General features: G+C 33.6%; 1 long non-coding RNA gene across 1 annotated transcript; it reads left to right on the forward strand.

The window, feature by feature from the left end:
• Positions 1-791: 791 nt before the first annotated feature.
• LOC149131094 (uncharacterized) lies at positions 792-14,518 on the forward strand. The gene is made up of 2 exons (XR_016238312.1): positions 792-2,834; positions 10,820-14,518. It is a non-coding gene; the product is annotated as an uncharacterized LOC149131094 (long non-coding RNA).
• Positions 14,519-22,500: the final 7,982 nt, after the last annotated feature.

Consider the following 22,500-nt stretch of genomic DNA (forward strand, 5'->3'; position numbering starts at 1 on the left):
AATTTATATCATATATATATATATATATATATATAATAATTTATATCATATATATATATATATATATATAATAATTTATATCATATATATATATATATATATATATATATATATAATAATTTATATCATATATATATATATATATATATATATATATATATATATAATAATTTATATCATATATATATATATATATATATATATATATATATAATAATTTATATCATATATATATATATATATATATATATATATATATATATATATATATATATATAATAATTTATATCATATATATATATATATAATAATTTATATCATATATATAATAATTTATATCATATATATAATAATTTATATATATATATAATAATTTATATATATATATAATAATTATATATATATAATAATTTATATATATATATATATATATATATATATATATATATATAGCACATATATTAAACAGAAGACCTACATAAAAACAGTCAATTGGAAATATATTTGAAAAAAAATCAATGTTTAAGTATTTTATTGTTCACAGCGGTGCGGTTGTTGATCCAGTTGTAGTAAGCAACTGATCCTACCCTTAAACCCTTAATCCAGCCGGAGTTCTCAGGTGAGATAATTATCATTAAAGTGTCTTATTATTCTTACCCTCCTATTGAATTTCATTTTATCTTTGTCTTTCTCCTATGTTTTTTTTTATGATAACAGCAAGACACAATATGATAATATTATTCGGAACGCAAAATTAACACCAGACTTTCCTCCTCTTTCCAACTACTTTCCTCCTCTTTCCAACTGTTTCGGCTAAATATCTTAATTCGCTTACTAACAACTAAATGATCCATGCTTGAAACGAAAACAATTGTTACCTTCCTTCCTCTCAACTGGATTCAGGTATATATATATATATATATAAACTTGCATAGAAAAATAGATACAAGTATCAACAATAATACTGGCATTTATTATTATTATTATCAGCATATTTTATAGTGAGAAATACATCAAGAGTTTTGCTAATTAAAAACTTAGGCCCATCGTGGAACAACCTATACCTTTCATCATTTCGGGATCGATAAAGTAAGTACCGGTCATGTACTCGGGCCAATATAATCGCCTTACTCTCCCCTTTAAAATTGATGGCTTTGTGCCAAAATAGTAACAACAATGATATCAATAATAATAACAATTATTATTATTAATATTATTATTATTATCATTACAAAGGCGGCGAGTTAGCGGAATCGTTAGCACGCCGGGCAAAAGCTTGATGACATCTCGTCCGTCTTTATCCAAATATGGACATATTTCATAGTTTACCTCTGTTTATTTAGAAATCAGAAAAAATGTAGTGTTGTAGTATTAAGTGCCTCATCATGTAATACTTCTCAAGATGATAAAACTAAAAAAAAAGTATGGATCTTTTTGATATTAAACTATTATGTCAACGTCGCAGCTCTCGGAAAATTTAATCACAAACAGGAGATATCGAAATAAAAAATGCGAAAGAAAAAGAAACAGTGAAAGATAGAGGGGAAAATTGGTACCTCTTAAGCCTGAGAAACTTTTAAGGATCAGTTTCTTATTTCTGGTTTCATCGCTCAAAATAATAGCGTGATAATTGTTCTTCAGGATAGGTTACTTGTCATACCTATAAAATTGCTTAATATTTTCATATCTATTATTTACAAGATTGAAGTGAAAGAAAATACTATTCGGCTTTAGAACATAATAGAACGAAGTATTTTTGTAAGAACTTTCATATCATTTTATCATTTGTGTACTACAGGTCGCGAAACAGGGTGTATCGGAGAATATTCTTGAACATTCCATCATAAAACAAATATGAGTGTGTGAATGTATGTATGTATAGATGGATGGATGGAGATATATAGAGAGATAATTCAGCTAAAGTCCTTTCTCGCTTGCGTAATCATCTCTGGAAAGGCATAAAGTGTCATATTTTCATATTTTTTCCATAATGAATTTGAAACCGTGTCACCAGTAAAGTGAAGTGAATACAGCAACCAAAAGATATATGTATGTATGTGTATATACTTATAGGTGAGTTTGTGCGGGTATGTGTGTAGTAGAAAGAAAACATTGCGTACATTGAACTAATGTTATATAAGGTCGTATGCAATAATATAAGCAGATAGAACGATAAATAATTCAATAAATAGCTAGATAAATGATCACTTATATATATATATATATAGAATAACAGACAGATAGCTCGATGGTCAGCATAATGTTACTGAAGTTGAACTCCAGGTGAAGGTTTTTTTTTTTTTTTTGAGAATTGTTTTTAATAACCTATTGAGGTTTTACTGCTGAGTGTTTGGTATTGGGTTTTCTTTGTTGAACCCCCAACCTTTTCCCCCTTTCCCCCCTATTTTTTTTCCCTATCATTACTTTTCTATTTTCTTTTTCTCCTCCTCTACTTCCTCGTCTTTTTCTTTCTTTCCATTTATTCTTGTTCTCACAGTCATCGCCATTTTGAAGTTTTACCATTTTCTTTTCGCTGAATCTTGAAACTTTGCATTAATATGACATTTGAGACAAAAAAAAAAAAATAATTAAAACTAAAAGGCAAAATAAATCAAAAAAAAAAAAAGCAAGAAAGATGGTAAAATTCTCTAATAAGATAACAACATATATTATTCCCTGTCGACACTGCTCGGTAAACTGCACGTTTTTTTGCAACTAAACATTTCTTTAAAAAAAGAAAAAAAAAAAGGGAAAACATGAAAATTCTATGAAATCTGTCAAAAGCTGTCAACCAGAAAATAAAAAAATGGCTTACAAATATTTTCATTGTTCACGTAAGTGCCGTATTCTTCAAATATAATTCGCTTGGTTTTGTATTTATTTTATATTTAGTTATGATTTGATTAACTTGTTATTGTTGTTGCTGCTGTTGCTACTGCTACTACTAGCATTGATGCTGTTACTGCTGCTGCCGCCGCTGCCGATGTTGTCGATGCTGTTATTGTTGTTGTTGTTTTGAAACACATTTTTTATTAACGCTTCGTTTTGCTCCAACAAGCTTTTAAGCTATTCTTTTGCTATTGCCATTTTTGTTTTTGCCATTACTAAATGCACCACACACTGACTGAAAGCAAACTTCAAACCCTCGCGATCATCATCAACATCATTATTATTACTATTATTATTATTATTATTATTACTACCCAACATGACAAAAAGTACAATTTAACGTCAGAATAATGGTGGGAAAAAAATATCACAAATCAAAAGCATCCGTCAACTTATTTATTATGCTGCTAAAAATTAGGCTCTTTTCCCCCGTGTAAGACATTTAATTAATTTTAAGTTTTTGTAAAGTAAAGTTCACCAGAATTAGTCATTTAGAAAATTATTGTCCTTGTCATTAATGGTTTTAATTAGCTGAAATTTCTTTGTTTGGGACACCAATTATATTAGTATCCACTTTACCATATATATATATATATATATATATATATATATATATATATATATATATATATATGTGTGTGTGTGTGTGTGTGTGTGTGTGTGTGTGTGCATATAAGATATATACACACATATATACTTGATAATTATACATACAAGCAGACACATGTGTTTATTTTCTTCCCCTATTCACACTGTATTTCTACTAATATTAGTAGCCACAGTAACATTAATAGTAGTAGTAGTAGTAGTAGTAGTAGTTATTGTTTTATATTGTTCTCCTCTTCGTAATATTTTGTGCGTTTTGTTATTTTTCAACATGTTAATATTGTTCAACTTGTTGATTGGTTCTTTGCCGTCTGTTTCAATGTTGTCGTTATTATTATTATTTCGTTTTCTTTGATTTGTTTATATATATATATATATATATATATATATATATATATATTGCACTTTTAGATTTTAGGCGTTTTATTTCATTTTATTTCCGTTTTTAAATATATTTTGTGTAACATTTTATTTTTGTTTTAATTTTTTAATTTTTATTATTTTACTATATTTTATTTATTTGGGGGTTGAAATAGTCAAACTGAAAGTAAAGAAAGAGAGGAAATTTAACCATAAAAAATATTCATATTTTGATTCTGTTTTTACGAGAAAAATAGAGACAGACATTATACCATGGCACTTTGTAGTGTAAACCGAATTATTAATGGGACTTCTGTCTTGTAGCAACTCAAACATGCTTAAAGTCAGACATCGACAATATTATCTTCAGTGGTTTTCTAGTTTTATCTTTGCTAGTTTTATTACATTTCGAATGAGAGTGCTTAAGGAATTATGCAAATTCTCAGGGTATCTTAAAACGCACCAAATTCATTCTGACAGAAGTTGTCGTCGGCTTTATCTTGTATCCGAAAATCTAGTTTCTTCTTTGCCGAACGCACCCTTTATGGTGGTGGCGTTGATGACTCTGCAGACCAAATTCTTGCATAGAAGAGTCATGACATTGACTCCATGGTAATGTTGGTGGAGGACGAGGCTGATTTTGCCGAGCCTTTATCCCCTGACAGAAGTAAAGCAGCTTTATCTAGGATACCAACTATTGTTTGAGTTATAAATATAACAGGATTCAAATTCGCTGCAGGAAATTTATGAAAACCGCCATTCTTTCAGTGTTCTCTACTACTGCAGCAGTGAGATGCGTCAGTTAACCGCGGCATTAATTTATATAGCCGGGATGTGAGTGGGGAAAAATGACACGTTTAATTCAGAACTTTTGAAAACAAGACATTTGTACTAGAGCCAGAGGCGGTTTCAGGCGGGTTGGTATCAAAAGGGTTAAAAGGGATGCACTGAGCCCTTAAGGTTTTAAAGTGTTTTGGTAATGGGCGGAGTAGACATTAGGATTAGAATGGCTCAGTGATCAGTAATGAAGCTATTAATATGGTTACTTATTAACTGTTACCCAAAGATGTGTAGACTTAAAAAGAAAGGCTTTATGAACTTTTCAAGAGAAATCATAGATCATATTTCACTAAATACTAGAAGGTATGATAAAGGGATACAGATTCGAACGTCCTGCTTTTCTCTGAAGCAGAGTAAGCATAAGTAATACAAGCCTCCCCAGATATTTTAAAGGCATGAGTGAAGTGATGTATGAACTTCATGCTTCTCACAGGGGCTTTCAAGTCATCTGTAACATATAGTGAATTTTCCGCTTCTTCTTAGGTCAGTAAAGACCTTAAGTGACTTGTGGTGAGATTCATTAGAAGCGCAATTGAAGTGAATTAATTTCAACCAGGAAATGAAACTGTACTGTGGTGCTAACAAGATCAGTTATTAACTTCCTTGCTCTATGCCACATACTTCAGTTAAGTTTAGTTTTCTAGAGTTTTCAAAATCTCGTAAATTACGACCATGTTGGGAAACTGAAATTATTCTTTTATTTGATAGATTATTTCTTTATAATTTAGATAATTATTTTTGAATTATTTTCATTCCTTATTTTCTTTTATTTTTCGTTTTCTTTTGTATATCTATTTGTATTTCTTTTTCTTTTTATGTTTGTATTTATGTTTAGTACATTCAATGTGATAAAATAGCATATTCAATTATGAAAAAATAAATACAGACACATACACATATCCAACCACACGGGCACGTACATACTCTATCACACACATACAATCACTTCTTGTAGATTTCCACCTATTTATGACGTTAGCATATGGTCACACAGAGTTATACAGTGGATTACAATCGATTCACATTATAACTATATAACTATGTAGAGTTTCGGATAGAAATCTTTCTATCTTTTCTACATTCTGAGTCCAAAACACACCAAGGTAGAACATGTGCCATTACCAGTCTACGTTCCAGTCATATATTGGCACATATTCTGCTGGATATAGCTTCTGACGTTGCAAATGGTCAGTTTCAATCTGGTACACGAAAACCAATGTATATGTTTGTGTCTGTATATATATATATATATGGTGGTTGTCTACTCCTTAAACAGAGTTTGACCACCTCCTGCACCTACACCTTAGCCCTTTCATGGCGTCTGATGTGGCTTTTTAAACCAGACAGTGTTTTGAAAAAACACCCACACAGATTGCACCTCTGATTTGCACTACCAATACCTGCAAGTAAGTTCTGCTCATTGTGGATCCTAACATGTCTTTTAAGACCCCCATTGGATTTGCAAACCCTCTGGCACACACCACATTCAAACGTGTGCACAGACATATAATCAGAATAGCTGGGTAAGGTTTGTTTTCCATGGGTTCGCAGGTGAGATTTGAGGCCAGCCAAGGACAGACATGGTCTGTCACAGACTGTGCACACAAAAAGGTCCTTGTCATTCACCTTCTCAGTCTTCACCTTTTTCCTTAAATGTCTCTTGAGCCCTGCTTGCATCATCCTGGCCTCTTCAAATGCTTTCACTCCACTCCACACCCTTGTTCGCCATCCAACTCGATCTGAAGCGAGGACTTCTATATCTTTTGGAGCCATTCCAATTGACTTCATAGCAGTCCTTATGCCATCCTTAAACCTTTTTTTAGGTTTATGCCGATAACGTTTCCCCTCTGCAAGCTCACCATAAAACAGCTGTTTCGGCATGCGTTCATCTGCCATTCGAACAATCGAACAATATATATATATATATATATATATATATATATATATATACATACATACACGTATTCTGATTTTGTGTAACTGTGTATAGAATAAAATAGCAGTTGAATAAAGTTACAACATGGTCTGATTTTCACGTTTTTATTGTAACTTTATTCAACTGAGATATATATATATATATATATATATATATACATATGCCCGCACATAATTAGGAGAACAAACATTCTGAGACAAATGATGTAAGAGAATCTAACATTATATATACATACGCACACATACACAGATACAATCACAGAGACACAAACGTGCTGAGTTATACATTTAATTACGGTCACATACGCACTCACGAACTCACAAATATAAGCCACATACATAAACATATGCACACGCTCGTTCATAAAGTAGCGTAGATGCACTGCACTTAATGACCCCTGGATCGTGCATGACCGCACATCTTAGTAGCACCATACCGTGATTTGACCAGCAAGACAATAAATAAGAACTAAGCGTTGGGTTGTGGGTGTGAATCGTAGGTCCAAGTAGCTGAATGGTTACCGAATTTCACTTCGCAACCACGAAGCTGCGGGTTCAATTTCACAAATAACATTTTAAGCAAATGCTGTTTCTATAATACTGAGTCGACCATACCTGGTGATTAAAATTGGATGGTCGGAAACTGTGCAGAAACATTTCGGGTGGATTGCCTGTAATTCAAAAAGGTACAACTTTGTTACTGTACCACATTGATTTTTATCTAGAATATGCTTTGCTACTTATACGTTTATTTAGGAGCAGGTAACTCGATTGAACTACTGGTTCCTCATCGTCAAACAAATGAGGTCAACCATATATATATATATATATACACATACATACATACATACATACATACATACATACATACATATATATATATATATATATCATGTAAAATTTTTTAAATATATTGCAGATATATTTATATATGGCAAATATTATCTGTTACACAACTCATGAATATGATAAGCAGTTAAATATATTCTAAAGTCATGTAGCTGGTCAAATCTGTGTATAGTTTCACACTCAAAAATAGAGCACTTTTATTATTATTATTTATTATTATTATTTATTATTATTATTCTCTAACTTTCGCACATTGCTTTCCTTTGCGTACAGTCTTTAGCAGGATCTTAAGTAGGTACACTCAGTTCTGACTTATTATAGACGGCAACAATGACGATGACGACAATGACGTTGATGATGAAGACGATGGTTAATACCGACAACCATTGGACATAACGATGAATAACACACCGATAAGAGTCCTTGAAAATGGTTACCACGCTCTCACTCTCCTGGCCTGGGTGGCAGTGGTGGTCCTGATAAGAATTGAAACCGTTGTCTTTCAGCTTCTGATCACGAGAGTGTCAAACAAAACGCTTTGCAGTATTTATTTCCGCCCTTTACATTTTGAGTTTAAATCCCGCCGTGAATAAGTACTGTGGTCGCTTCCATCGATCAGTTTTCTCTTCTCAAAGTTTAGCCCTTGTTCGTATGTTACAAATAACTTTAAGGGTAGTTGTTTGGCAGAATCATTATAGAATCGAAAAATTAAAATTGCGGTATTTGTTCCGGCTCACGTTTTAAGAACCGAGATCAAATATAACCCTTCATCCTTTCAGGGTCGATAAAGTACCAGTCACATACTAGACACAATGAAACCGACTCAGCCCTGCCTTCAACACTTCTGTCCTTCTGCCAAAATTTGAAACAAAGCGGCGAGCTGGCATAATCGTTTGTACGTCGGACAAAATGCTCAGCGGCTTTTCTTCTGACTCTAAACGTTCCGAGTTCAAAATCCACAGAGATCGACTTTGCATTTCATCCTTTTGGATTCGATAAAATAAGTACCAGCCAAGCAATGGGGTCGATACAACAGAGTTGCATCTCCTCAGCAAATGCTGACCTTACGCCAAAGTTATAAATAATTATTTGTAGTTCCGTCACTATAAACTGGATCGCTTGTACACGATTCATGGCAATAATATGCTAATCCATAAACTCGACCCTCACTCTTAGAACCTTATCTAATCCTGTCTAGGACTCACACTAGAAAATAAAAATGTTTCTTGTTCTTTTATTTTGGAATCTTAGTTGACAGTAACAAATTTTGTGTTGACCAACAAAGCAACGCACCAACGTGACGTCGGTGATCTTATCTTGCGCACCTTATCGGCAATACAAGAGTTATTTGGTTTCAAAGAATTACTGCAACATGGTATTCTTATATACAGACTCACAGACTCGACAGGTTTAGCCTCACTAAACATAAATAGCGAGACATTGTGACAAACGGTCTAATACCATAATAAAGAACCCTGTCTTTTCTTTGCCTTCTCGTCTCCTTTCTTTCCGTTGCGCACATTTCTGGCATGAATTTATCACACGATTCATGTAATGTAATGTAACAATAATAATGATGTTGAGCTTTTTGACAGTAAATGTGCTCTGTGATATGTTGGTCTATATGTTGCAATATTGTCACATTATGTATGAGTATCACCGCGCTCAAACAATGGTAGAGAAAAATCAAAGAAAGACAGGTAAGGGTGTTTTCTCGAAAAGTAAGTGTAAAAACGCCACGCAGGGTTGTCGAAATGTTTTTTAAAAACGCAGTATGCAAAGAAGTTGATGTTTAATTTCACGACTTTCATAAGATTACAAGCAAATCTCTTGATGAGACAAACTATTTTAATGTATTTTTTTAATAAATCTTGAGACAACATGGCCCACTTTAAAGATAGGACGGTAACCCCCAGAAACAGCGATCGAATATTTGGTCTGACTGGAGCAAAGGGTCTCACTCAAGCAACTCCTTGCTCAATTTTCATCTCTTGTCCAAATACTTTCTATTTTATATTGTATTTTCCCCATGCATTTCGACATAAGAAAGCAGAAAGAATTATTGTATTACGTCATCTCTCAAAAAAATTTCCTTTATTCCCAAATTAACTTCCTTTACTACCAAATGAAAAAAATTCATGTGGCCGAAAGAAATTCCTTTAAGTTTTAATGTTGTTGTTACTGTTATTATTAGCAGTGTTATCGCTACGCAGTGATTGACAGAATCGTTTGTAGCGAATCGCTTATGAGAAAGGGAAAACTACAGATACACACATAATTCAGAGACTGAGAAATATTACAAGTGATAACATAATAATGTTATCATTTATAATATTTTGTCATATATATTTTATCAATATAAGCTTTTGTCATATATTTAAATATTTATGTGTATGTAAATCGGTGACCTCAACTTAACTGATTAGCCCAGCACAGCACCTACAACGAGAAACAAATTCTGTCCTCTGTGTATAGTTGTTGGCTGTTAAATGAGAAGGAAAACCTGGTGATGAAAACCGGTGAAACAGATGCCGTCATGGGGATCTGTCAGAATAACAGGATCTGAAAGGAAAGCGCATGAGCTTTATGCTTTCTGAGAGATAGTTCACTTCTTGTACAACTTCGACTCCTGTCGTGGTTGTAGTAAAGAATGCTCAGTCCATAACATCAATGTTTCGAAACGGCGTCGCGAAACCGCTATCGATAACCAATTTGCATCCAAAAGCAGACAACATTTATAGGAGCATATTTTATTCTTAAATAATATAATAGATTAGCTGTGAAAATTTTCCAAAAGGAATATAGCTGATGTATTTCACCATTGTTATATTAGTAACATGGATGAGGTGGTGCTGTTGCAGATTTTGCAATCAATAATAGTTACGTGACTTCTTAGTTCACATTTAAACTGCAAATCAAATATAAGGGTGCCACTTAGTATCATTGGAATCAGAAACGAATATAGTTTTCCCTTTGCCATAACAGATTCACTACACGTTAAGAAGCTCCAGACCAAATGCCCTAAAAGATTTATTTACAGCCCCTATATGTTTTGAGCTAGAATACAATGAAGGTCACCTTTCTCTTTCTTCTCTTTAAGAGTGTGTCTATAAAGTACCAGTAATATACTGTGACAATTCAAGACTATATCTCCAAGAAATCGGTGACCTTGTATCATTAGAAATTAGTTTGCCTCTCATCCTCCTGGGGAGGGGGCGTTAAAACAAGTCCCAGACATGAACTGATGTCTACGCAACCGACTGTACTCTCCTGCAGATCCTATGAACTTCTGTCTATGTTGGATATAGTTATCATTATTATTGTTATTATCGTATTTCAGGGCACAGCAGAAAAAAGTTCCTGCCCATGAACGTGACTGGACGCAATCCGAATTATTACGCATGATTCAGGCGAATGAAAATGCCAACGAACCGAAATCTCCAGCCCAGGCTCCCGTGCAGAGCACTCCACGACCTCGTGCAAGCCCACCGAAAAAAGCGGCCCAGCCACCACCACCACCGTCACCTAAACCTGTCAGCGTTTCGCCTGTACCTCCTGCCTATGTAGACACGGGTGTTTCCGACTTCTAAAAGCTAAATTTTATCTGAAACATTAGAACGAAGTGCCTTATATTTTCTCTTCATTTTTTTTTTGCAAAAACCCACCCTCTTCTATGCCTTCTTGCTCTTGTTGTTGGCCTACTATGTATGATAGGACAAGCACCACACATATTCATATACATATAAAAGTAATATAATATATAAATTATATATTTATACATGCAATATGCTATATTCATTTATATATATATATATGAAAAATTAACATTTATAAATAATAAGCTAAGATAAATTCGCTCTAAAAGATATAGAATATGATACACTGATATAAATTATAAGCACCATGAACCATATAATATACGTGATATGATAAGGATATAAATATTATATGGTTATGATATTAATGGAATACGGTATGGTATTGATATAAAAGTCGATGTGTAGATGCATGGTATAATATTACTTCGCCATATTGCACAATAAATCTAGTTATAGATAATACCATCTATTATATAGTAATAAAATAAAACAGGAATAGATGATAACTAACTAATATGCCGTTTATTGTTTGTAAAGAATAGATTTATATAGGGGAGCTGACTATTAATTCAGCGGAGGAGGGCACTTGAAAAGATATTTAGCAAATTAACACCATTAATGTAGACGTTGACGTGGTGATGTACGCAAAACGACGAGCTAACAAGAAAGAATGAACATAAAAGACCAAGCCTATTATTATTATTATTAGTATCATTATTATTTTTATCAGAAATAATCGCAAATAATAATAGCTGTAATAACAACAGCAATAATACTAGTGACAAGAGTGATAATTTTAAAAATTGATATATGGTCAAATCAATAATACTTTCTTCGTCACTAGAACATCTGCGCAAAGGTTAGAACTAATAATTTTACAAATGATAAAAATAATATTAACAATAAGGGCAACAACGACATCAAGAATGCAAGGTTTTTTTTTTCTCTCTTTCAATGTTTGCTAACATAGGTGGTGCGTGATCGACAGCTCTAACCACTTCCGGTATGGTTACATCAACGGCAGGTGTTAAGGTAGTTTCAGAAGCAAAAATTAAAAAAACAAAACAAATTGAATAATTGTTTAATGGGAATTATTTCATATTTATCGAGATTATGGCTCTTAACATTTTCTAACTTGAAATAAGAGTTATTTGCCCGATTGTCTTCCATATTGAAATTAATTTTTCGATATATACACACGCATATACGCATGCATATATATATATATATATATATATATATATATATATATATATATATATATATGCGTTGACGACGAAAAATAGTCATGTGGATATGTTCCAAGATAGTTTGCTTGTATTTTGTTATCGTTGTAATGGCAAAAGGCACAGCAAATATTAACTGAGAGGAACTTATATATATATATATATATATATATATATATATATATATATATATATATATATATATATATCCAGTAGATTATGAAAATAAAAACGACAAAAGAAAGCCTGATAAATTATCGTTTGTGGGGTAACAAAGTATATTAATAATTGAGAAATAATGTGATTTTCGATAAAAAAATAAATAACAAAAAACATTATTATTGGTTTCACTGAAATGGCAAATAAATAAATGATCGAAATAAAAATAAACAAAACTGAAAGGGAAGAAAATCTCTGAACAAAACCCACAAGATAAATAAAATATAAACAACAGAAGTTTAGTTCCCCAAAACCTATTTGAATGAACGGTTGATTAAATTATATATAAAACCGTAAGTCTCAATAAAATATTTATCTTCTTTTATTACGTAAGATTCAAAGGAAAAAAGCAAACAAAAACAATAATTTGGTTGTGTTTCTCTTAAATATCTTATATACACATATGGAATCATATGTCGTTTATTTGTTGGGTTGATTGATTGATTGTTTTGTTGTTGTTGATTTTTTTCTAAAAATAATTTAAATTAAAAAGAACCCCTACAAAAAAAATTGTTGATTTAATTAAAAAATTATTAGAAATTGTATTATATATTTTAATTATTACAAAAATGATTCAATTATATTGTATACAAAATGATATGCAATGACTAAATATGGCCAAACTGGTTTCTTTTTCTTTCTAAGTTATTATTCTAATCATATTTACAATGGAAAACGTGGTGCAGAAAAGTCTATGTAGAGACATATTTATATCCCGATGAAAATAAAACTGGCAGATCGTGGGGGGAAAAAAATGCACGCAAAAAATAAACGAAAAAGGAAGGAAACATGGTGGTTATGTGGAGAGGAATAATTCACTGTTTCAGTGTAAAGCAGACGAAGATATTTTCCGGTCCAAAACATGAACGCACACTAAAAACAATGAAGGAAAAATGAATAAAATGAAGAAATGATATGATATTATATGCTTTTATTTTGATTTGACAATAATCTACAATGATGCCCCAGTAAAATATCAACAACAACAACAGTAACAATATAAAGCAATAATACTAATGAGGTACAATCGGTTGTTTCTCTTCAAATATCCGCCATGTTTGTTGTGAAAAGAAAAAGAACGACCACAAAACAGATTTATAAACATTACTCAACTGTGCATGCACCTACGTCATTTTTATCCAATGGCCGATAAAATTAGATATGATTAAAAGAACTGATGACAAAACAAGAGAAGCAGTGAATACGAATAACAAAAAAGCCGCACAAATTAAATAAAAAGAAACAATTGCTTTAAAGAAGAAAATCAAAAACCATCGAGAAAATATCGAGGTTTATTTTTTAACTAATATTGTGTGATATATCCAAAGGATTCTTTATTCCTCTCTTTAATACTTCCAAGTCTTCCAAGACCTAGCTTATTTATTGATCTATTGATGGATTTAATCAGAACAGTATTGGCCTTAAAGTACGAGTATATACTCTGTAGGACTGTTAATGAAATAATGATATTTCTTTACTAGTTATCTTTTCAAGGCATCTTATGTTTAATTGTGCAAGTAGCAATCATTAAAATACAATTAATTGGTAAAAAAAATATATATCAACTAAACAAATAAAATATAGATTGCTAACTGATGCATGTCGCGTGATAAAGACTTGTTGAATGAACTATCGCTGCTACCACCCGCCATATATTTTTTTCCTATCCTTTTCTTTGTTAACATTGTTTAGGTAAAAACACGTAAAGAAAATCAAAAAGAACAATCGATACAGGCCTTCATTTGTTGCTTGATAATGTGTTATTCTTCCCATCTAAACAAATGAAACCCAACCAAGGAAATGAAGGGAGAAAGAATTTTTTTCTTTTCCTCCAGAGAAGAAAGGGAAATGTGTTTGTCATATCGGCTGAAGCAACAATTGAAGACTTACTTTCTTTGATAATTTATTATTTTCTTCATTTTTTTTTAGATGATACAGTCTGGTTTATTACTTTTATAGACGAGACAAATAAAGCCCCCTTTTTTGACAACATAATATGTTTGGTGTTGTTTCTTGTTTTGTGTTGATATTGTGTGCCATTGTAAGCGAAACAAACAGTACTCAATGCATATTATAGAGCCTATACGTCATAGAAGTCAGCTGATGGCTCACACGGTTTACTATACGGTGTTTCCCACCATGTGTGCTATACTAGGATACATAAATATTTCATATATATATATATATATATATATATATATATATATAGTACAGCATAAATAACGTTGTATTAGCAAACAGAGAAATATTATCTGAATAGGCTTAGCAAACAGTTGATCTGTTGGAAAGATCAGCCAAGTCGTAAAAATTTCTATACGTTTATTTACACAATTATTTTGTAATAAACATCGGAGACTGTCATAACTGTGAACTAAAAAGATCACTCGTTCGTTACACGCACACACGTGTGTGTATGTATAACGAATGGGTAATGTTGTCAGTTCACAATTATTATTATTATGATATATATATATATATATATATATATATATATATATATATATATATATATATGTGTGTGTGGGGGGGGGGTAATTTACGAAAAAAAAACAACAAACGAGGACAGGTGGTGTAAACAACAAAAGGATGTATTAGTTTAACGCTCGGGAATAGAGAAAGTCTTTAACGTTTCGAGCTACGCTCTTCAACAGAAAGAAATAAGGAGAAAAACAAGGAGAAAAAAAAATTTTAATGTAGTGGTTAGCGATCTATCATGGAAGCAAAGATAGGATAATTTCAAAATCCATAGCTTTCACAAAATTAATGTAAAAATCAATGTAAAATAATAATTTAATTACTTTAATAATAACCTTTTTGTCCTGGAAAAAAAAAGTTATTTTAAATTCTGATTTTTGTTCTTTCACTTCAAACTTATTTTTATTAATTTTAACAAAAGGATTTTTTATTGTTTTTGTTTAAAGTGAAAGACGTCTCCTCTTTTTAGACTTATTTGGCCACACAAATGTCAGAATACTACTGAAACTATATTTTTCTAATAACAGTTATAAATAGTTCGAAGACCACACCAAAGACTGACAGAAAAGAAAGACAATCAGACATTGGATTAAAAAAAGTATATCAGATGAATACAATGCCATAGAAAAGTAAAAACTGAGGCAAGCAAAGAAATAACTAAAAATAGAGACTAAAAAAAAAAGACATCCACTGTAACAAGAAGGAATAAAATACTCTTTTTTTCATATACCATCCAGTACAATACGTCCCTGCCACTTTGTTAGGGGAAGGAAATGCTGGGTTGTTGTTGGAGCCTCAATTTTAATACGATGAAAGGGATATAACTTCTCTCATAAAACTTATTTGTCTGTCAACTACATGTACTCGCCTCTTTCTCTCTCCTCACACACACACACACACACACACACACACACACACACACACACACACACACACACACACACACACACACACACATTTATGAAAATTCTTGAATCAAACATGAAGAAAACCAGACAACTAAGGACGATTCTATACTGAAGAGCAAGTAGTTTATTTTACAGATTTAATGTTTTATCAAGAAACACTCGCTTTCACTAAATCATAGAAGCTTCTCTGAAACTCTATACATACATACATACATACATACATATGTACGTATGTTTGTATGCATGCATGCATCCATGTATGCGTGTATGTATGGAAGTATGTATGGAAGTGTGTATGTACGCAAGTATGTACGAGGGGATACCCAAAAGTAGTCGAAAACGTTCTCTGTGGAACAAGCTCGTCGTAGTTCAGGCTTCTACTGCTAGCAGTCACTTGATACAACCGTCAGACTGCAGTCTGCCGATCGGTGTCGTCGGTTGCGGTCGTACTTCCATGTGGTGCGTCTCTGTTTTTCAATGCATCTCCCTTGTTCGTCAATTTTTGTGTTGGCTGAAACGAAAGAACAGCGTGGTTCCGTGAAATTCTGCTTTCTGCTGAGGAAAACGGTTGTCATGTTCCAAACAGCTTACAAGGACGCTGCCATGAGCTAAGCACAAGTTTACGAGTGGTTTCCACGCTTTAGGAATGGTCACTTGTCGTTTGAAGACCAACCTCGTTGAGGACGACCGTCGACCTCCCGTACAAATGCAAATTCATGAACTGATCTTCGCGGACCGTCACCGAACAACTGACGAACTTATTGATATGACTGGTGTATCCTGAAGCTTCTGCCAATGAATTTTGAGTGAAAAATAGCGAACGAAAAGAATTGGAGCAAAATCTGTGCCTCGTTTGCTAACGGAAGCGCAGAAGACCAACCGTGTTGAAGACAACCGTCGACCTCCCGTACGAATGAAAACACGAAAATTCATGAACTGATCTTCGCGGACCGTCACTGAACAACTGACGAACTTATTGATATGACTGGTGTATCCTGAAGCTTCTGCCAATGAATTTTGAGCGCAGAAGCAGTCACGACTGACTGCGCATCGTGAACTGAAAGAACAGTTGGATGTTGACCTGGATCATTTTTGAAGGTCATCATGGATGACGAAAGGAGGTGTTAGGGAATTTCCAGATGTGGAAGAGGTGAAGAAAAAAACGACGGAGGCTGTAAAAGGCATCACTTCACAAGAGTTCCAGCGCTACATCGAATAGTGGAAAACGCGCCTGGACTGATGCATTGCTTCAAATGGAGAATACTTTGAAAGCGATAAGTGTAAACACACAAAACTGAGTGAACAAGATAATATTGCAAAATTACATCGACCCCTGTATTTAACTGGTACTTATTTTATCAACTCCTAAATGGATAAAAGGCAAAGTGGACCTTGGCGGAATTTGAGCTCAGAACGTAAAGACGAACGAAATATCGCTATGCATCTTGCCCGGCTTGCTAACGATTCTGTCAGCTCACTACCTTTTTGGAGGTAATAATATTAAATATATAATGAACCTAGGAGCACATCGCGAAACAAAATATATAATAAAATGCAGTATTAATATATCTGTTAGTATATGTGTATGGGAGAAGTATGTTTGTTTCTACGTGCTCAATTGTGCGCGTGTAAACGGACGTATGTATATGTGTAAGTATATAAGCAAACATAGATAACTGACCGTACAATACAATACAAAATACTAAAGTTTTCCCTCGATTTCAACTTTATATTGAACACTAGTAACTTCTATCCCTCATCCAAACTAGAGAGAGAGAGAGAGAGAGAGCGAGAGCGAGAGAGAGAGAGAGAGAGAGAGAGAGCGAGAGCGAGAGAGACAGAGAGAGAGACAGAGAGAGACAGAGAGAGAGAGACAGAGAGAGACAGAGAGAGAGAGAGAGAGGGAGAGAGAGAGAAAGAGACAGAGAGATGTAGGGAGAATTATTCTCTAAGATGGGAGGTACTTATAGAGGAGAAGTAAATGTGAATGCTAAAAAATTAACATCCTTATTATTATTATTATTACATTTAGGGGTCTCTTAGCCGGAATGTGAGAGGCGCAGTGTTCGATTCCCTGTGGAGTCTTGCTAACCGCTTTTAATGAGGCGGCGAGCTGGCAGAATGGTTAGCGCGCCGGACGAAATGCTTATTGGTATTTCTCCCGTCACTGCGTTCTGAGTTCAAATTCTGCCGAGGTCGACTTTGCCTTTCATCCTTTCGGGGTTGATAAAGTAAGTACCAGTGAAGCACTGGCGACGATGTGATCGACTAGTTCCCTCCCCCAAATTTCAGGGCTTGTGCCCAATGTAGAAAGGATTATTATTATTACAATTTACAGAGGGCGAATTGGCAGAATTATTAGCGCGCCGGGCAAAACGCTTAGCGGCATTGCATCCGTCCTTACGTTCCGAGTTCAAATTCCGCTGTGGTTGACTTTGCCTTTCATCCTTTCGAGGTCGATGTAGTCAACTTCCTCAACTCTCAAATTTACTGGCCTTCTTCTTCTTCGTCGTCATTTATATATACATATTCATTGGTCGTACATGTTACGCATAATGTCTGTTTGTCTGTTGAATTTTATCAAACTGTTTGTTTATCTGTATTTCCAGTTTAACATTTTCTTCAGACAAAAGAAATAGTGTCTATTTCTCCTTAATCTATCCTATCATCTGGCTATTTTATTAATTTCTGTCCGTCAGTGTGTTTATTACACTTTTAAATATAGCATAGGTTATCTTCTGGTAATTTTTCGCCGCTTTAAGAGGAATCACAAACAGGGTGAAGAGGAAATTAACCCAAGGCGAGTGAGTCCCACTTGGTACATGAAAACGCCGTACTGTCGTCGAAACCACTGCCTGGAACATGCGCAAGCAAAAAGAACTATTTGATGAAGGAGGAAGGCTAATGCATACATAATCAACAGAGCAATGCAGACGTACGTTGATATATATATATATATATATAATCTTTTATATTTTATTTGTTAGAATCATTAAATTGCAACGACGCTGGAGCGCCGCCTTGAAGAATTCTTTTAGCCGAATGAATCGACCCCAGCATTCATTTTTGTTAAACCAGGTACTTATTCTTTCGGTCTCTTTTGCCGAACCGCTAGGCTACGGGAGCATACACACACACACACACACACACACACACACATACCAACTCTGGTTGTCAATCGGTGTTGAGAGACAAACACACGCAAAGATACACACACACACACACGCACACCGCCAACACTTTATTCTGCAAAAATAGGGGTAGTATTATCCTGTTCAGGCTATATTATTAGTATTATCCTGCGTTTGAGAATTTAAAAATCACTTCTTTAACTTTCTAAGACATCTCAACGCTTCTAAAAGCAAATTTCGTTTGTTTGTTTACGTTCATTGTAATTTGAATTTATATATATATATATATATATATATATATATATATATATATATACACACACACATATATATATATATATATCGGCCTCCTTTCAGATTCCATTAATCAAATCCATTCAAGGCTTTGGTTGGCCCGAGGCTATAGCAGAAAACACTTGCCTAAGTGTTGGTGTGTTTAGGTCACCGTAATATTGCGGTTCGAAAAAAGAGATGACGGAATAAGTCCTGGGGTAGATTAGACCGACTAAAATTCCTCAGGTGGTGCTCCAGCATGGCTGCAACAAATAGAAGATAAATAATGTGTGTGTGTGTTTGTAATCTGCTGAACAAGCGATCCCTTCTGGGGAGGCTATAGAAATAGCCGAAACTAAACGCTCAGTCTAAGAAGGTCTCGAGTCGGTATTTTGGCGATTCCGGCCCATGTGAGCATATATGTATACATTTATGTGCCTTTCCTACAGCATTAGAGCATATTAGCTCTTATTTCTAGCAATGTACATGTCTTGACTCCCTTAGTCGCGTTTAGTGACGATTATATTTTACCTGTGTGTGTGTGTAGGCGTGTGTGGATGCACAGGAGTATAAATAGTATACGGGAAAATAATATAATTTTAAAAACAGAATGTAGAATATATTCCAAAAATACATTTTACCATAAACTCTAAATGACGAGTGTATAAATTGTATTTCTCCACAAGAAATCAATAACTTATCTTTTCTCACAAGTGAATAACTCACACCATACAGACATTTCAAGATTTTTATCTTTTAGAATTTATGAAACACCTTCCAACATATTTGATGTGAACGTCGTTGTTAAGATAGAAAAAGTAATTTTTTTTTCTTTCCGGGAGCAAGACGAGATTACTGCATATGTTTGAATTTCTCACCTGAATGTATAGCATTTGATTAAACGACTTCTCGCCATGTTATCAGTGTAACGATCTCGTTTTTATTATTATTAATTCCCCCTCCACTCTCTCTCATTATACGCACCCCCATATATATATATATATATATATATATATATATATATATATGTATATATATATATATATACAAGCACATGCACCAATGTACAAACACATATGTGTGTGTGTGTGTGTGTGTGTGTGTATGTTTATAAGTGTGTATCAAGACCATCGTTACTAGTAGCTGAATGGCAAATACAAAGAGGTATTCATATGCATGTAAATACGTCCGAAACAACTTAGCATTAATCTATAGACTAATCTATACATATATTTATTGGCTGTTCATACACACATACACACACACACACACATATATATATATATATATATATATATATATATATATATATATATATATATATAGTACTATTCTGTGATGGTAAGATTAATTTAAAAAATGGACTCCAAGGCACTAGACGTATTGAAAAATGCTGTCAGATGTTTTCCTCGCATGAAGCAATTAGTATTTCATAAAAATATATATTGTGTTTATTACACACACACATACACATACAATGTATATATATATACAAACGTGTTTTTGTATTAACGTGCAGCCAGTAATGCTGATAATTCCAAATTGACATGTTTACACACACACACACACATATATATATATGTGTGTATATATATATATATATATATATATATATATATATATATACGGGTATCTCTTTATGGCCACCATTAAAACTTTTACCTGTGATGTACTTAGAGTTAGGATGAATAAGTGAGAGAAACGTGACTCAATACACACAGAAGAATTTAATAAGTCGGCTTAAGTTGATTAAAAAAGTCGTCTTTGATCCAGCGACATGAATTCGATTGATTGATTGATTGATTGATTCACACACACACACATATGTAAGAAGCTACGATGATATGAGAAACAATATCACACGTAATCTGTAAAATTACTGTTGTAATATTCCTGTCAAGATTTCAATAAAATCAACCGTGTCAGACCAGATATGGGACAGAGAAAAAAAAAGTAGTTTCCTGTCGCTGAAATTAGTTGCTCACAAGGCGCTAATTTGTCAAAAATTGGTGTATACTAACTCTTAACTAAGACCACAACTAAATAGCCTCTTGTTACAAATGGATCCTGCTCTGTCAAAATTTAATTTCCGAGAATAGGTTGGAGCAATATATTAGGCTGAATAAAAAGTAAGCAACATTTTGAAACGTGAAATTCATCACAATATATTTCAACAATGCGGAAATTTTATTCATCAAAGTAAGTACCACCAAGAGCTGCAGATAAGTTCTGTACTTTGTGGATCTTAATATGTCTTTTGAGGCCTCCGTTGGATTTGCAAACCTTCTGGCATATACTCTATTCAAAGGACATATAGGCAGAATAGTTGCTGGAAATTCGTTTTCCATGCGTTTGCAGATGAGATTTGAAGCCAGCAAAAGCCAGGCGTGGTCTGTCACAGACTGTGCACACAAAAGGTCATTGTCATTCAACTTCTCAATCGCTACATTCTTCCTTAGATCTCTTTTGAGTCTTGCATGCGTTACCCTGACCTCTTCAAATTCTTTCACTCCACTCCACACCTTTGTTCGCCATCTAACTCGATCCGAAGCAAGGGTTTCTATATCTTTTGGAACCATTCCGAATGACTTCATAGTAGTCCTTATGCCGTCCTTAAACCTTTTCTTAGGTTTACACCGATAGCGTTTCCCCTCTGCAAGCTCACCATTAAATAGCTGTTTCGGCATGCGTTCATCTGCCATTCGAACAATATGGTCACGCCATCTCAATTGGTTTGTCAAAATCATAGCTTTAATTGAGGTGATGCCTGCAGATGCAAGGACATCTGTGTTTGGAGTAAAACATCTCCATTTAATTTTTAAAATGCAAAGAAGGCATTTTTGGTGGAATTGTTCTAACAATTTAAAATGGCTTTCATAACAAGTCCAAGATTCACAAGAATACAACAGGGATGGCAAGACAAATAAGTCAGCTTTGTATTCTTATTTATATGTCGCTGGCCCCAAACGCGTGACTTCGCTCTCTGCCCCTCTCATGGTTCGAACGCTAGAAACATCTTTTATATCATGTTTTCTTATCAGAGTATAATCTTTGAGATGCCAGTGCTTAGGTCCTTGGTGTATCCAGGTGGTTCTATATTTTTCTGCTGAAACAGAGTGTTGGTGACAACCAGATTATTCTCAGTACAAAACGTCAAAAGAGCTACTCTATTTTTATTGCATTTTCCAAT

Source organism: Octopus bimaculoides, chromosome 25 (genome assembly GCF_046866305.1).
Source record: "Octopus bimaculoides isolate indiv1 chromosome 25, ASM4686630v1, whole genome shotgun sequence".
Taxonomy (NCBI): Eukaryota; Metazoa; Mollusca; class Cephalopoda; order Octopoda; family Octopodidae; genus Octopus; species Octopus bimaculoides.